The sequence below is a fragment of the Mustela erminea genome, chromosome 7 (genome assembly GCF_009829155.1).
Source record: "Mustela erminea isolate mMusErm1 chromosome 7, mMusErm1.Pri, whole genome shotgun sequence".
Lineage (NCBI taxonomy): Eukaryota > Metazoa > Chordata > Mammalia > Carnivora > Mustelidae > Mustela > Mustela erminea.
The window spans coordinates 7,933,216-7,954,681 of record NC_045620.1 but is presented as its reverse complement, the minus strand read 5'-3'; the positions used below and the strand labels follow the sequence as shown (position 1 = coordinate 7,954,681).

The window sequence follows — 21,466 nt, the reverse complement described above, 5'->3', positions numbered from 1 at the left end:
TTTTTCTTTCATGTGGATGATCTTGTATCTTAAATATTTGCCTACCCCAAAGTCACGAAGATTTTTTTGCCTGTGTTCCTCTAGGAGTCCTAGAGGTTTAGCTCTCTCATCTAGGTCTGTTAGCTCTATAGCCCATTTCAAATTAATATTTTAGGTCTACCGTGAGGAAATGGTCATGTTTCATTATTTTTGCATATGGATATCCAGTTGTTCCAGATCATTTGTGGAAAAGACGACCATTTTTCCATTAAATTAACTCGGTACCTGTTTACAAAATCAACTGATCATTTTTGTGTGGGTATATTCCTGGATGTTCCATTGACTATATGTCGATCTTTACAGCAATCACACCCTGTCCTGATTACTGTAGATCTGTGGAAAGTCTTGAACTCTGGTAGCTGAGGTCTTCCACCTTTTTTTTTTCAACACTCATTTATTGAGCACCAACTATGTTTCCAGTCCTGCTCATGTGTTCTGATTTGTTCAAGAAATAGTTCTGGAGCATTTATTAGGCGCCAGGCTTGGCTTTAGGTGCTGGGGTTCCGTACTGATAAAAATAGATACATTCCTCACTCTCGTGGAGTTTATAATCTATTGGGGGTTGAGGGTGAGGGAGTTTGAATGATAATCAGAAAAATACACATTTCATTTTTCAAATTCATCTATGCATACATATATATTAGTCAAATACATTGTGTGTGTGTGTGTGTGTGTGTGTGTGTGTGTGTGTGAGAGAGAGAGAGAGAGAGAGATCAGACAGCAACAAGTACCATCAACAAAAATAAAGCAAAGGAAGGAGGGGCGTAGGGAGGGGAGGCTGTCTGAGGACAAGAGTTGACCATAACCCCACAGCAGCGAGAACTTGAGCCAAACCACACATGCTCCTGGGGGCAGAAGGATAAAGACACGCCCAGAGCCTGAAACAGAGCGGGAAACGCTCACAGGAGGTTTCTGCATTCTGCAGAGAAGAAACAACTTAAGTTAAAAAAAAAAAAAAAATCCACTTCGTGGTCATTTCTATGAACAAAATAAATGGAATGAGCCAGACGACAGTTGAGTTGAGATTGAAACAAGGAGGGGCAGGCAGTGATGCGAGGCCCAGGACAACAGCTTTCAGGAGAGAGAGGAGTGGGAGTGAGTCGTTCCGAAGTCCGACAGATGAACAGACACTGAGTGTCTGCAGGGAAAAGCTTCCGTTCTGTTCTAAGGGGCACGGGACACCGGTGGGAAGCTTTCAGGTTGGCAGTGACAAGACCGATTTCTGTTTGGAGAGGGTTGTGACTTGGTGACCTGAGTCTTGTACATTTCTTCAGTCCTGCGAGTCCGTTGGGGTGTGGCTGTGCCGTCTGGTGGCTTCCTGGAAAGCCCCTAATCTGGCAGAATTCATGAAAGTGTTCAAGGATAGATGCACTTCACAGTGTGACTGTCGCATTGCCCCAGGTGCAGACAGGAACTCTTCATTTTATTAGAATGAAGAGTGAATTTTGACAGGCGCCCTGTGTGTGTGTGTGTGTGTGAGTGTGTGTGAGTGTGTGTGTGTGTGTGTGTGTGTGTTTGGAATTCTTAATCTTGATGAGTCATGAAGTATATTTCCACATTCGGTTCCTGTTTACTGTTTATATTCTCTCTCTGTCCCCAGCTTTCAAAACGTTTTTTATTTGAAAATAATTTCAAATGTACCCAAAAAACTGCAATATGGAATGGTATGAAGACCTACTTGCACACCCTTTACCAGATGTGCCTGCTAATGTTTAACCCCGTTTGCTTGATTGTCTGCGTGCTCTCTCCTCCTCTCCAGACACACATACACACAAGTACGAATAATTTATCTGCTTTCAGAATCCCCTCTGGTTGTTATACACATCATGGTCCTTGACACTCAAACACCCCAGGTTGAGTTCCTATTTGCTAAGCATGGAGACAGTCCCCTACCCACCCCAGGACAGTTAACTTCACACATTTATTCTGATGTACAACTGATCTTAGATCGAATTTATCATCCATATTCCCATTTTATCTGTTAACCTTACGATTTTTTTTTTTTTTTGACAGAGCAAGAGAGACACAAGTAGGCGGAGAGGCAGGCAGAGAAAGGGGGGGGGGGAGCAAGCTTCCTGCTGAGCAGAGAGGCCAATGTGGGGCTCGATCCCAGGACCCTGAGATCATGACCTGAGCTGAATGCAGAGGCTTAACCCACTGAGCCACCCAGGTGCCCCTTACGTGATTTTTTTTTTTTAAAGATTATTTATTTATTTATTTATTTGACAGAGAGAGATCACAAGTAGGCAGAGAGGCAGGCTGAAAGAGAGGGAAGCAGGCTCCCTGCCGTGCAGAGAGCCCGATGCGGGGCTCCATCCCAGGACCCTGGGATGATGACTTGAGCTGAAGGCAGAGGGTTTAACCCACTGAGCCACCCAGGCACCCCCCCGTTACATGATTTTTAATAGCATTCTCCCCTCTGGCATAGGTACAGTCCAGATGCAAGATTTGGGTTTGATTTTTATTTTATTTTATTAGCCTTCTTTAAACCTGGAACATTTCCACAGCTTTTCTGTGTCTTTTTGGTGACATTAGCGTTTTTGAAGAGAAGACCCCCCCCCATCCCCTGTGCCTTGCCCCGTTATAATAGAATGTTCCTCATTTTGTGTTTGTCTAATGGTTCCTCGTGGTTAGGTACAGGCTACGCATTCCGGACTTGCAATGTGGGGCCTACGGGGATGTCATCTACTTCTTCTTAGTTTATCTCCTCCGGAGGCAAACGGTGTCTCTCTGTCTGTCACTAGGGACGTTAAATACCCCCAGCCTTTTATCCAGTGTTTGTGAGTGACATGGGAGTGGGAGGGAAGAAGAAAGTTTAAAAAACAAGGAGGCTTATGACTCAGCGCTAGTTAAGTTCCTGTGTCATCTGTGTCGCTGATTTAACCACCCAGAGCAAGGTTTTGTGTAATCACGAGGGGTGAGCACGCGCGTGCACACACATGTAAATACACACATGAACATGCCTAAGCTGAGTTCTTGCTTTGCCTTTTTTTTTTTTTTTTTAGCTGACCGACAAAACTCTGTTGTCAGCCCACGGAGCACTGGGAGAAATAATGGGGAGACATTTTGAAATTCTGAATTAAGGCTTCACCTATAATTATGGCTTCTTAATTCTTTGGCGTTTAAAAGATTCGGTGCTATGGTGAGGACGATCGTGGGTACCAGCCAAGCATACGCATTCGCTTAAAGTAGTGGTTTTCAGCCGTGGCACTTCATTAAATTCTCCTGGGTGCACTTACCACCCACTGCTGCTTGGACCCTGCCCCAGATCCACTGAATCAGAATCCCGAGGGCAGGGTTCAGGGATGGAAGGATTTTTCAAGCTCTGTAGGAGTTTTTAGTGTCCTATCAAGGTGAAGAACTACGAGCTTGAAGGTCCAACGCCAGTGCTTTGGTGATCCCCAGTCTTTGATTTTTGGTTAAGTGCTCCCTTAAATAGCCAAAGGACATCGAGCGCTCACCCACATCAGGGACAGTCACAGACTCCGTGCTCATCGCGTTCATTTTCTCTTCCACAGGTGAAAAGCTCCCTGGCTTTCCTTTGGCTAACTACCATCCCCACTTCGAGCTCCGTTGGTTGTGGGGGTGGACCCTGAATCCTGACTTCAGGAATGGCCACTGATTTCTAGGCTTGGCAAATCGGATCGATTCACAAATTGTCCTAGTTGGTCTGATGGGGCTGGAGTGAGACTTTTGCTGGAATTATTGATAAGGAAGTGTTTTAGTTCTGCTGGTGTGTAAAAGTGAGAAATTGTAAATGTGAAGTCACCAGGGACCGCTATAGAACAAGAACCCACCCAAGAGTGAAGAAGTGAAGCCAACACAGAAAAAAGCAGGAAGAGACCACCCTGGTGGGTATATGGCTCAGACCTCCCAGTCTGGATCAAGCCATGCCTGAAGCTATCAATCCTCATTCTTTAAGTTCTCTGCGCCAACAAATTCCTATTTTGCTTAAGTCAGTTTGAGGTTTAACAAGCAGGTAAGAAAAATCTCGGCTATAAAGACCCGGTAACTTGCCCTGAGAGTGAAAATTATCAGAGACAAGAAAGCCTTATAGAAGGAGAGCTCAGATCCTGGTTCTCCAGCCTGGGACAGTGGGATGTCCCAATCACAGACTCCCCAGGCTCCAGCTTCCTCCTCAGTGGGGCAGAGGTGGGATAATGGGGTTGGCTCCACAGTGTTGCCTCAGGATTCAATGGCATAACTTGCCATGGTCCCCTGCACTGGATGCCGGTTGATGCCATTTTTAGAAGCCTGTGTAAAATTCGAGAAGACATTTGGGAAGTTGCTGGAGCAGGAGATAGGGGTTTCTCGAATGAAAACTGCCTCTTTTGGCCATTGCCTCATCCGCTCTGTTTGGGTCATGTGTGAGCAGGACATGGGCAGGAGGCTTGAGACCTTCCTGGCCAGGCCATTTTCTGGACTCTGTGTCCCCCACCCTTCTCCCGTCCCCCAATTTAGGCAGAAGCTTATTCTCCTTCATTGCTGTCCCTGTCACATTGCGCATACCCTCTGTCCTAGCCCTCCCCGACCTGTCCTGCTGTGGACCTAGAAGAATAGGGTGATGCATAATCCAATAGCTGGTGGCAGCTTGAGCCCTAACAATTGGCAGAGCTCCCTAAGAGGCCCTAATGTCCCAGTGGGGTCCTCTTCCTAGCCGCAATGATGTTCCAGAGAAAAAAGTATGAAACCATAAAATGGAAATACAGTTTTTGAAATGACACCCCACATTACAGGCTCCGATGAATTTATTTTCTTTGGAGATGCTCCTTTTCTTTCTTGGGGAGGTGAAGCCCTTCTCTGCTAGTGCCTCAATGGGGCGACCAGTCACAGGTGGAGAACCCCCACGCTGGCTTGTGCACCCAGCACGGCCAACACACCTGCCTCCTGGTCAGTTTAGTAACCCCGCAGGCGGGGGGCACTCCGAGACCCGTTTTCCAGATGAAGAAGTGGAGACTCTCTTAATCTTAATCTTCTTTCGAACTGTCCATCCGTCCATCCATCTATCATCTGTCCTTCTGTCCGCCCATCCATTTATCTATCATCGATATCCTGTCTGTATCTTTGTCTCTTACCCCTGACTTTGAACTTAGGTCTGTTGTGTTTTCTGTAGAGCGACCTTATTTATCACCCATCGCGACACTTTGGGGTGGGAAAGGAGGCACGGTTTGTATTTAGGCTTACCCTGGCCATGCCTGGGCACCCTGGGATGTGCGGGGTGGGGCGAGGGGCGGTGGTCGGGCATTTCTCCCCAGTCCTTGGCTCATCACAAGGGCCCCATAAAGGCGTGTGGAGTGTTTTATCAACGGTCTCAGAAGGGGTGGTAAGGAAAGCTCTCGAGTTTCATTCAACGAGAAACTGAGCTACGGAACAATGGCTACAAAAGTCACAGAGAGGAAGTCACAGGTGGGGGGGGGGCAACCCTCTCCCACAGGATTCCTGGGTTCAGGTGACACAAAGCTCCGCCAGCAAGCATCGGTGTGCAGAAGGTGAGCTCCAGGCCTCCTGGAGGGAGCTCGTGGCAGAGAAATAATGGAATAGTAGTAGCTGGTGTTCGCGGAACCCATGCCATGTGCCTTCTTCACGCCTTGTCTTACTCCTTAAGGAGCGTGCGGTGATTACAGAAAAGGAAGATAAATGCAGGTGCCCGGACGAACGGCCGCTGTGTCGCGGCCCCGGAGCTGAGAGCCCGCACGTGCTTGTCTGTTTCCCGAAAGGTACCGCGGAGTCTCGCAGGCGTTTGCCACTGAGACAGCCCTTCATAAAGTTTCCTGAAAATCTGAGGAAGAGCCATGAACACCCATTTAGGAATGCGCTTTTGGATCTCATAAGCCCTGTTCGGTGCACCAAGACGGGCAAAGGAAGTAACCCAAACCGGTACCTTGGCTCGGCCCCTCGCCCCTCGGATACACTCAAACGCATCCCGGATTCTGCGCAGGGAGGAGCTCGCGGCCCCGGGAGCCGGAGCGGGAACCGAACCAGCTGGGCCTTCAACCCCCTTCCGCAGGGGCAGGGACTGCGGCAGGAGGAGGAGGGGCAGCGAGGGGAGGAGGAGGAAGGGGAGGAGGAAGAAGGGGATGAATGGGAGGAGGGGGAGGGGGAGAAGGAGGAGGGGGCCGAGGGGGGGAGAAAGAGAGAAGGAAACAGAGTAAGAGAGAAACGGTGAGACAGGCATGGGGTGCCGACGGAGGGCGGGGGGGGGGGGGGCTGAGCCAGCGGCGGGAGAGCCCCCCGCTGCTCCCTGCAGACACCCCTGCGCAGCCACCACCATTTTGTGGCCTGGCAGGTGTTTGCGATGCAGGGCAGTGTCAGGGCCCCGCGAAGAGCAAGGCCCCGATCGGGGTGCTCCTCGGGGGGCGGCCCTCTAGCAGGGCAGGCCTGACCCGCTGGGCGGCACAGATCGTGTCGGACACAGTTTAGACCTCCCTTCTGGAGAGTTCTGCAAAATGGTGTCTGCCGTGTTGACACCGGCTGCGGCTGCGTCCCCAGCCCCCTGTCCGGGAGCCGGCGGATCCCTACCGAGCTGGCTGCACGCCCAGCGGCTCTGATCTCCCAGTTTGGACGACTTATCCTTAAGGTGACCTGTATGAGCTGGCACCTCGGATTGCTGCTCACCAAAAAAAAAAAAAAAAAAAAAAAATTAAATAAATAAATAAATAAAAATAAAGTCTCACTGGAAGAAGAAAAAATCCCTAATGATTGTGTAAATATTCCTCGCCCACAACATTAAGCTGCGGCGCCCTCTGCTGGGCGAGGCGGGCAGGGGCGCTCCGGACCGAGGGGAGCCGGCTCGGAGGGAAAGCCTTACCCTTTTCTGGACCCCTGGGCATCTTTCGGGGCACAGGGGCCAATCTGAACGCCTTCAGGCAGGAGAAATCAGAAACAAAACTGAAACTGCTTTCAAGTAAATCACTCGCTTCAGGAGAACTGACCCTTTCTTCTCCTGCACTCTCCCCACCTCCCCCTGGTGGATTTGACAGGTGGGAAGGAAAAAATAAAGAAAAAAGGCAGGGGGATTGCTGACACTGCCAGCTCTTTCAGCAAGACACAGGGTTCTGGATCTCCGAGAAGTCCTTGCAAGCACAGTGGCCAAGTTCATTGTCATTGTTCAATTTCCCTTTCCAGCCAGGTCCCTCTGGGTGTGAAAGAGGGAGCTATTCATGCTACATGTCATCCAGGAATGTTCCAGGCAAGTCCGGTGATCAGTTCAGTGCTGTCCACAAAAGAACTTTCCACAATGAAAAAATGTCGTAGAGGTCTGCTGTCCGATATGGTAACCACTAGGTTCGTGGGCTACTGAGCATCAGAGATGTGGCCAGTGCGAACGAAGAGATGAATTTGCAGCTTCTTTTAACCTTTGCTAATCTAAATTTAAGTTTAAATAGTTGCATGTATCTAGTGAATAGTGTGTTGGATAGCAGAGCTCCAGCTGTATTATTCCTAGGCCAAGACACCGGATGACAGCAGAAAAGGTCCTCAAGGCACAAGACTTGCTGAGAGAGACCCTCAATAAAAATTTCTTGAATAAATGAAAACTCAGTATTCAAGTCATTTGTGATTTCTGGAGCTATCTGGAGCGTATGAAGGAAACACAGATTATAGAAAAAAAAAATCCAGAATGTCCATGGGAGTGCATTCACACTCAGTCAATAAGAATTTGTTAGACAAATAAAAACTCAATAATCAAAAGTCCCTGAGCTCCGTCTCCACGGTGGCGAAAATTCAGACCACTCTTTGGAGTCTTCCGGGAACTTCAAGAAACACAGCTTCTCTGGGGAGAGCCAAGGCATGTGGCCTTGGGATCAGCTGTTGGGAAGATTATTTGCTACTTGCTTCCAGTGTTTTCCCAGTAGTGTCCTGAAAGCCAGCAAGTGTCTTCCTGGTCAGAAAAAGACCTCTTTCATTTGGGGTTTCACCGGCAACTTTTGAAATTTCTCCAGTTGTCTCCTGGTGCTATAGATTTGGAAAGAGACATTTTTCTTTCTAATTATAAGTGCCTGGGTGATGTCATTCAGTCCCCAAACACCCAGTGGGGCTGTGCTGAATACAGAGAGACAGTACGCTAACAAGTTATCTGGAGGTGTCAGGAAGAAATGAAGAAAAACAGTACAGTTTGGGGAAAGGTTTTCCAGCCTGCTTTCTGGTTTTAGCAACTGCAGTGGAAAAGATAAGATACATATGGCTTTTATAAGGAGGCAGCGGGATCTCCAGGGAACATGAGGTAGGAGAACAGAATCAGGCTGAAAACATTCACTCACCACATATTCACTGCGAAACAGATTACAGTATAGCAAAGGAAGCTCTTTAAGGAAGGGCTCCTACACGGACCGTTGGGGCAAAGATTCAACAGGCTCTGGGACAACTTGACTTCAGCTGGATGGTATTTGAATAATCTGCCAGAGCGAAAACAGATATAGAACACACTGTCACATTTAGCGTTGAAACTCTCGGTTTGACTGAGTAATGCTCGGCCATGCCCGGAGGTCAGGCCTACACTCACTCAGAAACAAGTGGGGAATTGAAGCAATTACGCCGAGATCCACAGACGTAGCTACTGGCCGGGGCTGCATCCCTGCTTTCGCCCGGAAACAGTAACGCTATTATGGGCCGTTTGCGACTTGCGGAGTTATCTTGAATTTATTAAGGAAAGGAGATTACAGAAAACTCCAGAATGTCAATGGGAGTGCTTTCAAGTTGAGTCACCCAGAGTGAAGTGGGAAATTGAGGGCCTCCCACCACCGAGAGGAACATCTTGCTTTCAGCCAAAGTGGAAATCTACATTTGGGTTTAAATTTTTCAGTTGGCTCAGTTCTCCATGATCACTGCTTATTATATGCACAGTTGATAAATTTCATGTTGAATTGCCTCTGGGCCAGGACACAAAAAATGGTAAAAGCACATAAAAAGTTTCAAGGTACTATGAATAAAGTAATATTATATACAGTTCTCTCTGAATCGGACCCTGCCTGTGATTTTTGGTGGGCTAGCCAGTGGGAGATATTGCCCACCCCCCGGCTGGTTCAAAATAGTTTTTTTTTTTTTTTTAAAGATTTTATTTATTTATTTGACAGACAGAAATCACAAGTAGGCAGAGAGGCAGACAGAGAGAGAGGGGGAAGCAGGCTCTCCACTGAGCAGAGAGCCCTATGCGGGGCTTGATCCCAGGACCCTGAGATCATGACCTGAGCTGAAAGCAGAGGCTTTAACCCACTGAGCCACCCAGGCGCCCCATGGTTCAAAATAGTTTTGAATGGAATATCGTTTACCTACCTGAAGGAGTAAACTTAATGCCAGCAGCTTAAATAAGATTATTTTTCCCATTCAGTATGACAGCCAGAGGTAGGTGGCTGCTGGTGTTGGTGTGGTATGGATTTTAAGGCCAAACTTTTTGGTCTTTTTCTAAGGGTCACGTGGCTTTTCAGGGAGCGGAAAAGAGATCACCTGAGTCTCCACCTCCCCTCACCTTTAAGGAGCTTCTTGGGAAGGTCACGTGATGGCTGACGGCATCTCATGGGCCAGACGCATGTTAAATGGCTAAGTCCGGGCACGGAAGAGTCTGGGAAATGTAGTTCTTGAAGCTGAGGTTTCTAAAGCCCTCCTCCCACCCCTCGCATTGAAGTCGGTAAAAAGAAGGGAGAACGCATGTGGGGTAGGCTTGACCGCTTCAAAGAATCTTAAAACAAAATGAACAAATTTAAAAAAATTGTTTTATCCAGTTTTACACAAATAATCCTAACTCCACAGTCTTTATAAAAGATTTTCGTTTATAATTACCACGTAGCAAAATGACGACCGTGCATATTATTAACTATGTACACCAAGAAAGGAAGTGAGTGAGTTCAGGGGTGTGTGTGTGTGTGTGTGTGTGTGTGCCTGTTCTCCGTGAGGGCAGGCAGCTTTCTTCCCGCACGATCGTCCACCCTGTTCTCCTGGGAGGTAAATGAATTAGGTGTGACTTTGTCCATCAGCAGCCCAGTCTTCCTCCATTAGAATCCGAGGCTGAGTGGGGAGACTCCTGAGAACTATAAAGAGCTTCAGGAGGAGTTTCTTAAACCTGAAACACACTGTCGAGGGCAAGTTCAACTTCATTAGTGATTTGAAGAGAGATTTATTGAGCTAAAGGGAAGCCCTCCCTGAACAGAGCGTGTCTATCTTGATTTAAGTAACTAAAGCCGTCACCCCATTGAGCGGCGGTTAGGTTCAGGTCTGAAACAATTTCTTGGTGAGTCAGCCGTTATTAGTGGTGGGAAAAAGAAAGCGGGTGACGGGCAGGGCTGAGAGGTGAGGCTGGGGGTGGGCAGAGGGGCCAGACATGCCAGGTCCGATGTGCCCATTAACAGTTGAATTTCAGCCTGTGCCTCGGGGGTCGCAAACTCCTTCCGGGACAGGTAGTACAGGGGTGCCTGAGGCTGGCTGAGGAAGTGGGAAGGGGACAAAGCTGTCCCCACCTCAACGGTCACTACTGGGCCCTGACCAGTTGCTTCCATGGGAGGCGGTGGACCCAGCTCTGCCAGCCAAGCCAGTCAGATCTTTCAGGAAAAGCCCAATATCTGAATATTGATATGAACCCGAATTTGATTCTGCTGGGTCACATTGCATGACGCTGGGGCAAGCAAGGGTGGGCAAAATGTGGCCGCAGTGGGCAACTTGGCTTTATGGGCATTATGGCCCCAGTAGGGTTGTCTGAGCAGAGAGGAGACCTCTTCCTCCTCCTCTCTTTCCATTAGCCATGCTGAGAATGTTCTAGAATGCAGAGGAGGGTTTGTGCAAAGGCAGGGGCAGGGGCAGGCAAGTGAAGGCAGGAGAGCTAGCTAGATGCTCTAGTCACAGCCGGGATGTGACTTGGCGAGTGTTGGAATTAAGGGAATGGCAGTGAGGACAGAGGGGTAGGCTAAATTCTGGAACAACTTCTCGGGCAGCCTCAGAGCATTTAGTAACTGAGTGGGTAAGGGACAGGCCCCAGACAGGAAAGAGGGTATTTGTGGAACAGAATGATTTTGCTAAAGGCAGAAGTTGCCATCTGGCATTTTGGCAGCAGAATGTGTCCCACAGGTATGTTTTGTGGGCCACACGGGCTTAAAATTTCTTTTATATTAATTTCCAGCTCATAGAAAATAAGAGCATTTACATACAAATCTAGATTTTTTATTCCTCTTGAAACAAAAATGAGATTATTCAACGTAGATTCCAATGACCCAACAACCACCGGCACCGGGCTGGGGTTGGGGCTGGTGGGGGCAGCTGCATAGACTCCCCCGTATTTATTTTACCTGCCTGGCACCTCTCAGTGTTTGAGTCTGTGACCCCTGAGAGAGGGAGCTGTGCAATTTGTACGAACACACGAGGTCACTCAGGGAGAGCGAGAGGTGATGCATGCCAGGCCACGAGCACATTTCAGGACAGCCTAGCAAACATCGAACATCGAACATCGCGAAGGGTATTTAGAAAACATAGACAGGGAGGACGAGGGTGCACAGGGAAGGAGAAGGGGGATACGGAACCGAAGAGGCATCTTGGCTACACAATGTCACTTAAGACCCTATAGTAGAGGGGCGCTTGGGTGGCTCAGCCTTCAGCTCAGGTCATGATCTCAGGGTCCTGAGATTGAGCCCCATGTTGGGCTCTCTGCTCAGTGAGGAGCCTGCTCTCCTTCCTCTCCCTCTGCCTGCTGCTTCCCCTTGCTCTCTCTCTCGCTCCCTCTCAAATAATTAAATAAAATCTTAAAAAAAAAAAAAAAAAAAAGAGCCTGTAGTAGAAGGCTTGAAACAGGCTGTTGCTGAAAGGTGTGCTGCCAACTTGGAGAGGTCATTTGTCAACACCTAGTCCTGTTGAAAGAGAAAGGGACACCCTCAATGGCCTGGGGGTTTAATTCCCTGTCCCAGGGACACAAAATTCCCACACAAACGCACAGAGAAATGGTAGAAGCTCCCGGTGGTGTCGCTGTTCGTTGTAGTGAAGAACCAGGAACAACTTCAGGGACCGTCAGTAAACTTGCAGGGAAATAAACCACCGTCCGTGCTGACCTGAGGAATAGTTAAAAAGATAAGATGCGTTAGAAAAACAATCCACAGTGTGTACTCACTCTCTCTGGGTCTGTGCATAGAAGCTAAATCTGAAGCCTCCGGCCACACTGACGTTACCAGATGTCCTTGTTGAAGGAAAAAGCTTCCAAGATCGGAGATAAGTACTTAAAGGGAATCTCCCTTTATCTTGAAGTTGTTAATTATTTTCACCAGAAACATGCATTTCTGTATCACTCACACAACTAAAAATTAGTTGAGAGCACAAGACAATGCTTATGGCATTTTGCAAGCACTGTCTTTGCAGAGCAGTAGAAGTGGAAAAAATGGCAACATCTTGAGTAGTAACTGGGGGGGGTGGTGGTGGTACAGGGGCAGAAAGTGCCATAGAGGGCTGCAGAAAGGCTCGGGTCGGGGAAAGAAGCAAGTGGACGTTTTGTTGGTTCGCGTTTATCTGGGATGACCAAAAATCTTGATAAAAGGACATTTTTGGCTTCTCCTTCTGGGGCCTGGCCACTACAGGAGAGCATGGTGTTTACTTCTGAGCAAAGATCACACCTGGAATTTGAGTCTTGACTTTTCTCATGTAGAAAAGTCTAGAAGGATTTTGATGGGAAATTAAAATGGTTTCATTGTGTAGGATCACAATACCTATATAAAGGCAAAATATTCATAAGGGGATAAAGTTGCTTGAAATAGGATACAAAAGAATGTCCATTCGATTAAATGTTATAGTCATCAGTAGGGGCAGACTATTAGGTAGTCATTAAAAATCGTGTTTTCTGGGCATCTGGGTGGCTCAGTCCGGTAAGTGTCTGCCTTTGGCTCAGGTCATGATCTTGCCATCCTGGGTTTGAGCCCCCCGTCAGGCTCCCTGCTCAGCAGGGGGAATCTGCTTCTGCCTCTCCCTCTGTGATCTCTTTCGCTCTCACTCTCTTTAAAAAAATAGATAATATCTTTTTAAAAAGATCATATTTTCTATGTTTTTAATTTTTAAAACATTGGGCAATGCTGGTCATGCAAAGTTTGATTTAAAAAATGCATGCTGGGGCGCCTGGGTGGCTCAGTGGGTTAAAGCTTCTGCCTTCGGCTCAAGTCATGATCCCAGGGTCCTGGGATCGAGCCCCGCATCGGGCTCTCTGCTCAGCGGGGAGCCTGCTTCCTCCTCTCTCTCTGCCTACCTCTCTGCCTACTTGTGATCTCTGTCTGTCAAATAAATAAATAAATCTTTAAAAAAATAAAAATAAAAATAAAAATAAAAAATGCATGCTACAGAACTTTCTGTGCAGTCAGTCGCCCTTACAAAACTAAGGATATAGGCATAAGGCAAAAAGAAGGAAAACATTCAGTTGTCAACAGTGCTCTTCTCCAGGTGAAGGAGAAGTGGGTGATTTTACTTTTTGTGCATTTCTGTGGATGGGACCATTTTCTTCCCCAAAACACGGTTGCTTGCCTAATTCCCCAAAGGAACTGCTTTTAAAACTGTGGTTTGAAAATCAGTGAAAGGGAAGAGAGCCAAGGCAGGATTCCTGTTTGGCAAGGGATCAGGCAAGCAGGCCCTAAGCAGGCTTTTGGAGACATTTTTTTCCCCTTTTACCCAAATGTCAAATGTCAGGCTTCCACATAGTGTGAGAGGACCTACAACGATCAACTTCCCCAACGCGGGACGACAAATGTCAACTCCTCCCCGCTCCCAACCAAAGGCCTGTTGTGTGTTCTTAACCCTCAAAGAGAAAACCCAGAGCTCAGTGGGCTGGGATGCGAGCTGGCAACCGAAGGCTGACCCTGAGCCAGTTCTGTGAAGAGAGAAGGCCAGTCCTCTCCCTCACGCTGGGCCCCCTCATGTCCCCCAACATGGCAGGAAGCAGCAGGGCCCCATGATGAATCCTGCAAACACCGCACATCTGATACACCCCTATGCAATCCCTGCTCTCTCTGAACAGCTCTGTGGCTTCCGGAAAATTCTATAACTTCTTTGTACTTCAGCTTTCTCCCGTGTGGGAAGGGGATGAAGATTCCCCACCTCAGTGGGTTCCTCTGTAGATGCACTGGAACTCGGGGCGACCGTGTAGCCATCCCTGAGTCGGTGGTTTTATTCTCAGGGTTATCTGATTGTATGTTCTTCTCACGCTACCTTAGGGCCCTAATTCAGGGGATGGAGTCAAAAAAGGCCAGTTTGGGGAGAAAGACCCTCTTGTTAACCCTCTGGTGTTTCTGTGACAATCCCAGACTGGCCTCCATTTGGAGGCAATGAGCTCATTGGTGAAGCGCCATTGCCTTCAGGTGTGTCCCCGCCGCCTTTCAGACGCGGGCCTGGAGGTCACATAGATGAGATCATCCAGTCATGTTTCCTTCAAGTAAGTCCTGCAAACAGCCATTTCTCACCTCCTCTCCGGCAACCGCGCTGACTGAAGCTGACATCTTCTTTCCGGAAGCCGTGGCAATGGCCTGCTCCACAGTTCTCTGCATTCATTCTTACCATTTCCAGTGAACTTTGGGAACAACCAAAATAAGAAGAACCAATCTGGAGAGAGGACTGGTACTCGTAGAGCTAGCGGCTTTGGAGGCTGGAACCCTGGGGTCTGAAGCCTGCCCTGGTCAGTTAGTTACTGACTTACGTACCAGCCAAGGTAGCAGAGCTGCTTTCACACCACGGCTGCCTGGAGACCCCATGAAGGACCCCACAGAGGACCACCAGCTTGCAGTGGCCCATCGCTGCCCTGAGACGGGAGCCCCCGTGGCTGTCTTCTGCCTTATGAGGTAAGTGCCTCTGAGTCAAATTGAGGGTTGCGATTCTACCTACCCCTCCCCATCACGCTTCCCCAGCACAAGGAGGGAGACATTTGTCACCCAACATGCCATCTGATGCTGGAGTTGCTGCTTCAGGAGACATGTGCCTACCTGAAAATCTTTCTATGCCACTTTCTAGAGCCAATTTTTGGATGCACCAGTGGTCCAATGAGATTTCTTCTGACGTATATCCACAAAGGGTGATTTTTTTTTACTATTATTTGACAAAAACGTCCAAATATTCATATCTTCTATTGATGTGCTGGCAGAGTTGTGGGTTTTGTATCTTTTTTTTTTTTTTTTTTTTTTTTGGAAAGAGTGAAAAGTGGTGCTTCAAAATGGTAACAGGATCACCACAAGATTTCATCATCTCAAGGAACTCATTTTATTACCACTGAAACTTATGGAAGGAATCCCATTTTGGTTTCATCTTTGGGGGCTCCTTTCTTAGTTAACTCAAAGGGTGAGTTTGGAATGTTCAACTCGGTATTCTGTGATTCTCTGAAGACATTTTTACCAAAAAAGGCAAAATGCTATCTAGAGAGCTGTACACTGGGGTGATGTCTGAAGAGTGTGGTCTGCAGTAATTCTCCAAACAGGACAGCAAAAGAGAAGTGGCTTATCCAGCACGTGCCCATCGAGGGGATGAGAGTTCCAGGAGCCATAAAGATTGCAATTGTCCAGTTTATGAAAAAACTTAAAAGAATGTATATGATATAATTACAATCATCATCTTATGTACTAAATTAGGTATGCAAAGCATAAAACAAAGTAGTTGGCTTTGACTTGAACAGTCAGACAATCTGTATCCAATATTGATCATCTGCTGTAAGCCAGACACTTTCAAAACAATGACATAATCAGGGCGCCTGGGTGGCTCAGTGGGTTTAAAGCCTCTGCCTTCAGCTCAGGTTGTGATCTCAGGGTCCTGGGATCGAGCCCCACATCGGGCTCTCTGCTCGCCAGGGAGTCTGCTTCCTCATCTCAATCTCTCTGCCTGCCTCTCTGCCTACTTGTGATCTCTGTATGTCAAATAAATAAATAAAAATATTTTTTAAAATGACATAATCAATATAAAAAAATATTTGAAGCTACCATGATTGAGCCGAGGAGATGGGATTATGACAGACTCTTTCGCTATTATTCTCTCCTAACATTTTTTTAAAATGCTGTGATTTCATAATTTCAGAAAAGGAAAGGAATATTTGAAACAGCAGAATGACAAAGTTGCAAATGCTAATTTTGTGAGCTTAATCCTAAGCACTGCTCTGAGCAGGCTGTGAATAGTATCTGTTTTACCTCTGTAATGATGTATTATCAGTAACATCACTCCCACTTTACAGTAAAGAAATTGAGACACGATGTTTCATATCCGGTCCAATGTCTTGAAGCTAATTGGAAGGAGAACTGAGTGCCAGAATGTTCTTAATTACTACTTCAAATATATCACACGAGGGTACGTAATGCAATTATGTGTGGGATTTCCCAAAGTATATTCTTGATACTTGGCTTTTGGGGAGAGTGCCTCCTCACCTATACCGGAGTGTTCTCTGCTTTTCTTGTTTATCTCTTTCCCAGACCCAGACTCACAGATGATACTCAATCAGCAGATGCATAAACCAATTCATCTCTGATAAGAGAGGTTAGGAATTGGGCTGTCCACTTCATTTCTCAGAAGCGTCTGTCAACCTCGTGGGATTTTTATGGAGTTTTTTTCTGTTCGTCTGACATTCCAAACTGAAACAGATGATGCCAGCCCAGTTCCTAAGAGAAGCAAACACTTAAACTGAGAAGACAGTGATAAAAACAGGAAATAACTTCACCCTGGGAATATTCCAGAAACCAAGTTTGAATAATTCCTTCATGTTCAGTTGAATACAGGTTGACTCCCAGGTTGACTCACTCATGTAAATACTCCTGACTATGTTATGACTGTTAAACACACACACACACACACACACACACACACACACACACACCCTTATCTTTCCAAAATGCTAACTATGCAGCATGAATCAGTCACTCTGGACGTTAGAGCACTGGGTTCTTCATCATCAACCTTGACTCCTCTCTTGTCATCCTCACATCCAGTCCAGCAGCAAACCCTACCCCTGCCACCCACCTTCTAAATTTGAGACCTACTCTAGAGGCCAGCCCATGTCCACTTGGGTAAATGTTCCATGTACACTTGAAAAAGAATACATATTCTGTAGTCATCAGTTGCTTTGTTCTGTAAGTGTCAGTTAAGTGTGTTAAATAGTATTGGTCAAAATCTTTCTATTCCTACTGATTTATTGTTGTTGGCTTGTCCGTTAGTTACTGATAGAAGAATGTCAAAGCCCACCACTATGATTGTGAATTTCTCTATTTCTCCTTTTAGATCTGGTGGTTTCTGCCTTATACACATCGAAGCTGTATTAGCAAGTGTTTCTAGACTTAGAATTGTTCTATCTTTCAGTGGGACTGACCCTTTTCAGTATAAAATTCATTTTCTTTATTGTGCTGCTCTCATCTTAAAATCAACTTCATCTGATAGTAGAGTAACTAGTCAACTCTCTTTTGATTACTGTATGCATACAGTATCTTTTCCCATCTTTTATTTTCATCCTGTCTGTATGCTCATATTTAAAGATTATCTCTTGGAAGCAGAAAATATGTGGGTTTTGTTTTGTTTTGTTTGTTCATTTAGTATGACAATCTCTTTTCATGTGAACATTTAGCTCATTTACATTTAATGTAATTATTAACACATTGCTAACACAATACTAATGCATTACTAGCTGTTTCTTTCAGTTCCATCTGTTGTGAGTTCCATTTTCTTTATTATGAACTTTTACATTAATGACATCTTTTTAAGGTCATTCTCCTCTCTATTAGCTTGTTACTTGTATATTTTCTTTTGTTGTTATCTTGCAGATTCCAGGGATGATCTTTGTCTTATTGTAGTTTAATAAAATTCCTGCTTTTAACACTTCTCTGGCAATGCAAGAAAATTAGGACCTGTTTAATTCCCTTTTCCTACTGCAAATATCAATTCTAGTTATATTTTAAACCTGGCAAGACATGATTATTATCTTTTAATGTAGTCAGTATTCATTTAGATTTGTCAACAATTTCTTCTGTTGCTGCTCTTCATCCTTTCTTAAAATTTTAGTTTTCTTCTGAGATTATCTTCTTTTTTTCCTAAAGGACTTTCCTTTGTCTTTCTTTTAGGTAAAGTCTGCTGGTAATGTATTCACTCAGTTTTTGTCTGAAAATATGTTTATTTCATCTTAAATTTTGATGGATATTTTTACTAGGTGTAGGATTATAGGTTGGTAGTTATTTTCTTTCAGCTCTTAATTTTTTTTAGAGGGTTTTATCTTTTGCCTTCCATCAGTTCTGCTGAAAAGTCAACTGCCAGTCTCCTTGTTGTTTTCCGTTGAAGCGGAGCATGTGTCTCCGTTTTTGGATGCCTTCGTACCATTTCTTTCTTTTTTTTTTTTTTTTGGTCTAGCTTTTGTAGTTGTTCTAATAGGTGAAATGGTCTGCGACTAACTATCTGGACATTTTTCCAGAAAGAAATTTTACATACTAAATGGCTATGGCCTTCCCCAGATAATGCTAAAGATAGCCGCTGGAGCTGGAGGGAATGAGAGGTGATCTAGGGAGAGAGAAGCTAATATAGAAGGAGTAATTCTACTTAAGAGGAGTGGACCCCAGAAGATTAGTAGGAGTCTGGGAGCAAAGGACATTTATAGGGGACAGAATGGTACTTTCTGAGAATAAATGGCCCCAGAGCCTGAGAGAGTATAATATCTAATATTACATTTTATATTTTTCTTTATTATGTTGTACTTCCCTGAAGTAATTGAGATTTAGAGAGTTTAATCAACATGTCTAATCGCAGGCAGCTAGGACACTACTGAGATCTGAACCCATGCCAGCAGACTCCAGAGCTCATGGGCTTTTAACCACTCAACTACACTAAAGACCAGAGACTTCCAAACTCTTCTGACTATAAACCATAATAAGAAACATATCATGAGTCTATATGCACATATTCATAATAAAAACTAAGGTTTCACTAATTCATATGATGCATGTTACCTGTAACACATCGTGAACTACCCTCTCCTCTCCTATCTTACTCTTTCCCGTTCCGTCCTACTCTGCGCCATTCCATTTCATCCTTTCCTGTTCTGTTTCCTGGATTAATGCTAATGGGTTGGTCTTCCATTCCGGATAAAAATCACTGCTGAAGACAATGACTTTTACCTTAAGGATTAATAAAGCACACAGCTCTGATTTGCTGGGGAAAGTTCCAAGAGAGAGAAAGAAGCACAAAGAAGCCACCTACATTATCGTTCCAGAGATTTTAACAGTAGAACAACTTTGGGGGTCATCCGTTTCAAATTCTCTGGTAGGCATCCTCCCATAGGTTTGTTAACTTGCAGCTGGCATTGAGCAAGCGGGATGGTATTTTGCCTGTTTGGGAACCCATCTTAGTCCTTTCTACACAGCACAGGGCAGAACAGGCGCTCAGCAAATGTTTGTTGCCGCAGTCAAATAAAGGGTCATGGGGGATGCATCTCAGAGTTTTCTCTGCTCTCATGTTCCCTATTCATCCCTGAATGAAGAGGCCTATGACATCTCACGCTGGGTCAGAGTCAACAGTAAAAGAATCTCCTAGAAAGATCACTTCCCCCAACTTGCTGTCTTAGTCTGCTGTGGCACCAAGAGATTAAAGAAACATTCCCACCCCCCTACCCCCTCCAGAATTTCCTGTCCTGTCTTGTGGTTGATTTAAAATATTTCAACTCCCACCTCCCCCTTTCTCACCATTTCTTCTTCATGGCTAAAGAGGTTATACATTGGCAAAGGAAATGATTAAGCAAATCCAAAGACCTTGGCCAGGGACTTGATTTTTCAAGGGCCTCGTTTTGGAGAGCTGAAGAAATCTGTGTGAGGAAGGGTTTGCACATACGTTTTTAGCCTTAGTCAGGACTGGTGCATAATTTCCTGTTTTTATATCCTCAAAACTGCTAAGCTCCTTGTGAACAACTGGCCAGCACAGATAGGGAGGGGGGTGTGGGGGTTGCGGGGAGAGGGCTGGGGAGGGGAGGACAGAGCTATTCCTCCTTCAGTTCTGGCACAACTTCAGTGAAAGTGGAAAGTTTTGGGGTTTTTTTTTGTTTTGTTTTGTTTTTTTAAGGCAATGAAATAGAGACTAGAGGCAGATTCTAGGCATTGAAGTCAAGCCTTTGAGTGGTAAAGAGGGGAAGAAACAAGTTTGAGCAGGAATTTTAATGGGCTGCCAGGTACTCAAAGGAGCCGTTGAATCTCAAGATGTCCCGTTGAGCACGAGCATGTTGTAGGCACTCATGCACCAGGCACAGTGCTAACTGCTTTGCGTGGAATATATCGTTAGACCCGCCTTGCAACGCCGCGTGGAAGATTCCCTTGTCATCCTCCATTGTATGGACACCACAGTGACGTTGAAGAAGTTAGGTGACTTCATGTGGCTGGGACCATCACATACATGTTCATTTGTCTAATTCCAGGATTGGCTTGGGGCCCTGACAACGTTGCTTTCTGATGTTAGTTTTCTCTCTAAGCCAGGCTTTAGGTTGTGCTGGGGCATTTATTTGCCCATTGGTTTTTAGTGTTCCCCTTCAAATTTCATTTCCCAGGTTCCATTGCCAACTGGCTTTGGGTTAGGTTCAGACAGCAGGGGGCGCTGCCACCAAGCTGTTTTTCCTATACTCGCCCATCAGCAGAGAGGTAGTGCTTCCCCACTCTGGACCCCAGGCCCCCTCTGGACCCCAGCTACCCTCCGGCAGCCTCGCCCAGCCCCATGTGGTGCTCCACTTTCCACACGGTGTCCAGCTCCCCTGGCACTGGGAACAGGACCTCTTTTTGTCTGTCTGGCCCCGTTGGTATTACAGTTTCCTTCCGTGTCCGGTCTCTTGGGTGGTCTCCTCGTCAGGTGCCTGCTTTTTTACCTCACCCAGCACCTATGAATTCCCCTCTATTAAACTAGTTGGCACAAGGACCCTAAGTGAGATACAGATGTTTGTGCCGTAGACACAGACCCTGAGGCGAGACCTTGGTTGCAGGTAGTTTGTTTGGGACGTGATCCCAGGAAGCACAAAGGAGGGAGACTGTGTTCATGAGAAAGTCACTACTGCGGGCAGCTAGGATTCAGTCGCGCCGGGGACCGTGTGGGAGCATTTAGAAGACACCTCAAAGTCGTCCCTCTGAGGGGTGGGGGAGCTGAGATACTTATCTACCATCTCCTCGTTGGTTGAAGGTTGTCCCTAGGGGCGTCAAATTTTAGGCATTTCCAGAACACCCTACACGTGGGCTGAATGAGTTCTCACAGCCCCTGGAGAAAGCCACTGAGAAGAAAAGCCAATAGTGGAGGGATCTTTGAGGTGGGAGCTCTCAGTGCTGTATGTGACCTCTGGAGTGAGCTGAAGAGAAATGACATGGGGCATCCACAGCATCCGCTACGGTGGCCAACTGGTTAATATATATATTTTTAAAGATTTTATTTATTTATTTGTCAGAGAGAGGGGGAGCGCACAAGCAGGGGGAGTGGCAGGCAGGGGGAGAAGCAGGCTCCCGCTGAGCAA

General features: G+C 46.2%; 1 long non-coding RNA gene across 1 annotated transcript; it reads left to right on the top strand.

Moving 5' to 3' along the window:
• The first annotated feature begins 14,411 nt into the window (after positions 1-14,411).
• LOC116594789 lies at positions 14,412-21,336 on the top strand. The gene is made up of 4 exons (XR_004287409.1): positions 14,412-14,819; positions 14,989-15,049; positions 16,193-16,305; positions 16,428-21,336. It is a non-coding gene; the product is annotated as an uncharacterized LOC116594789 (long non-coding RNA).
• The last annotated feature ends 130 nt before the right edge of the window (positions 21,337-21,466 follow it).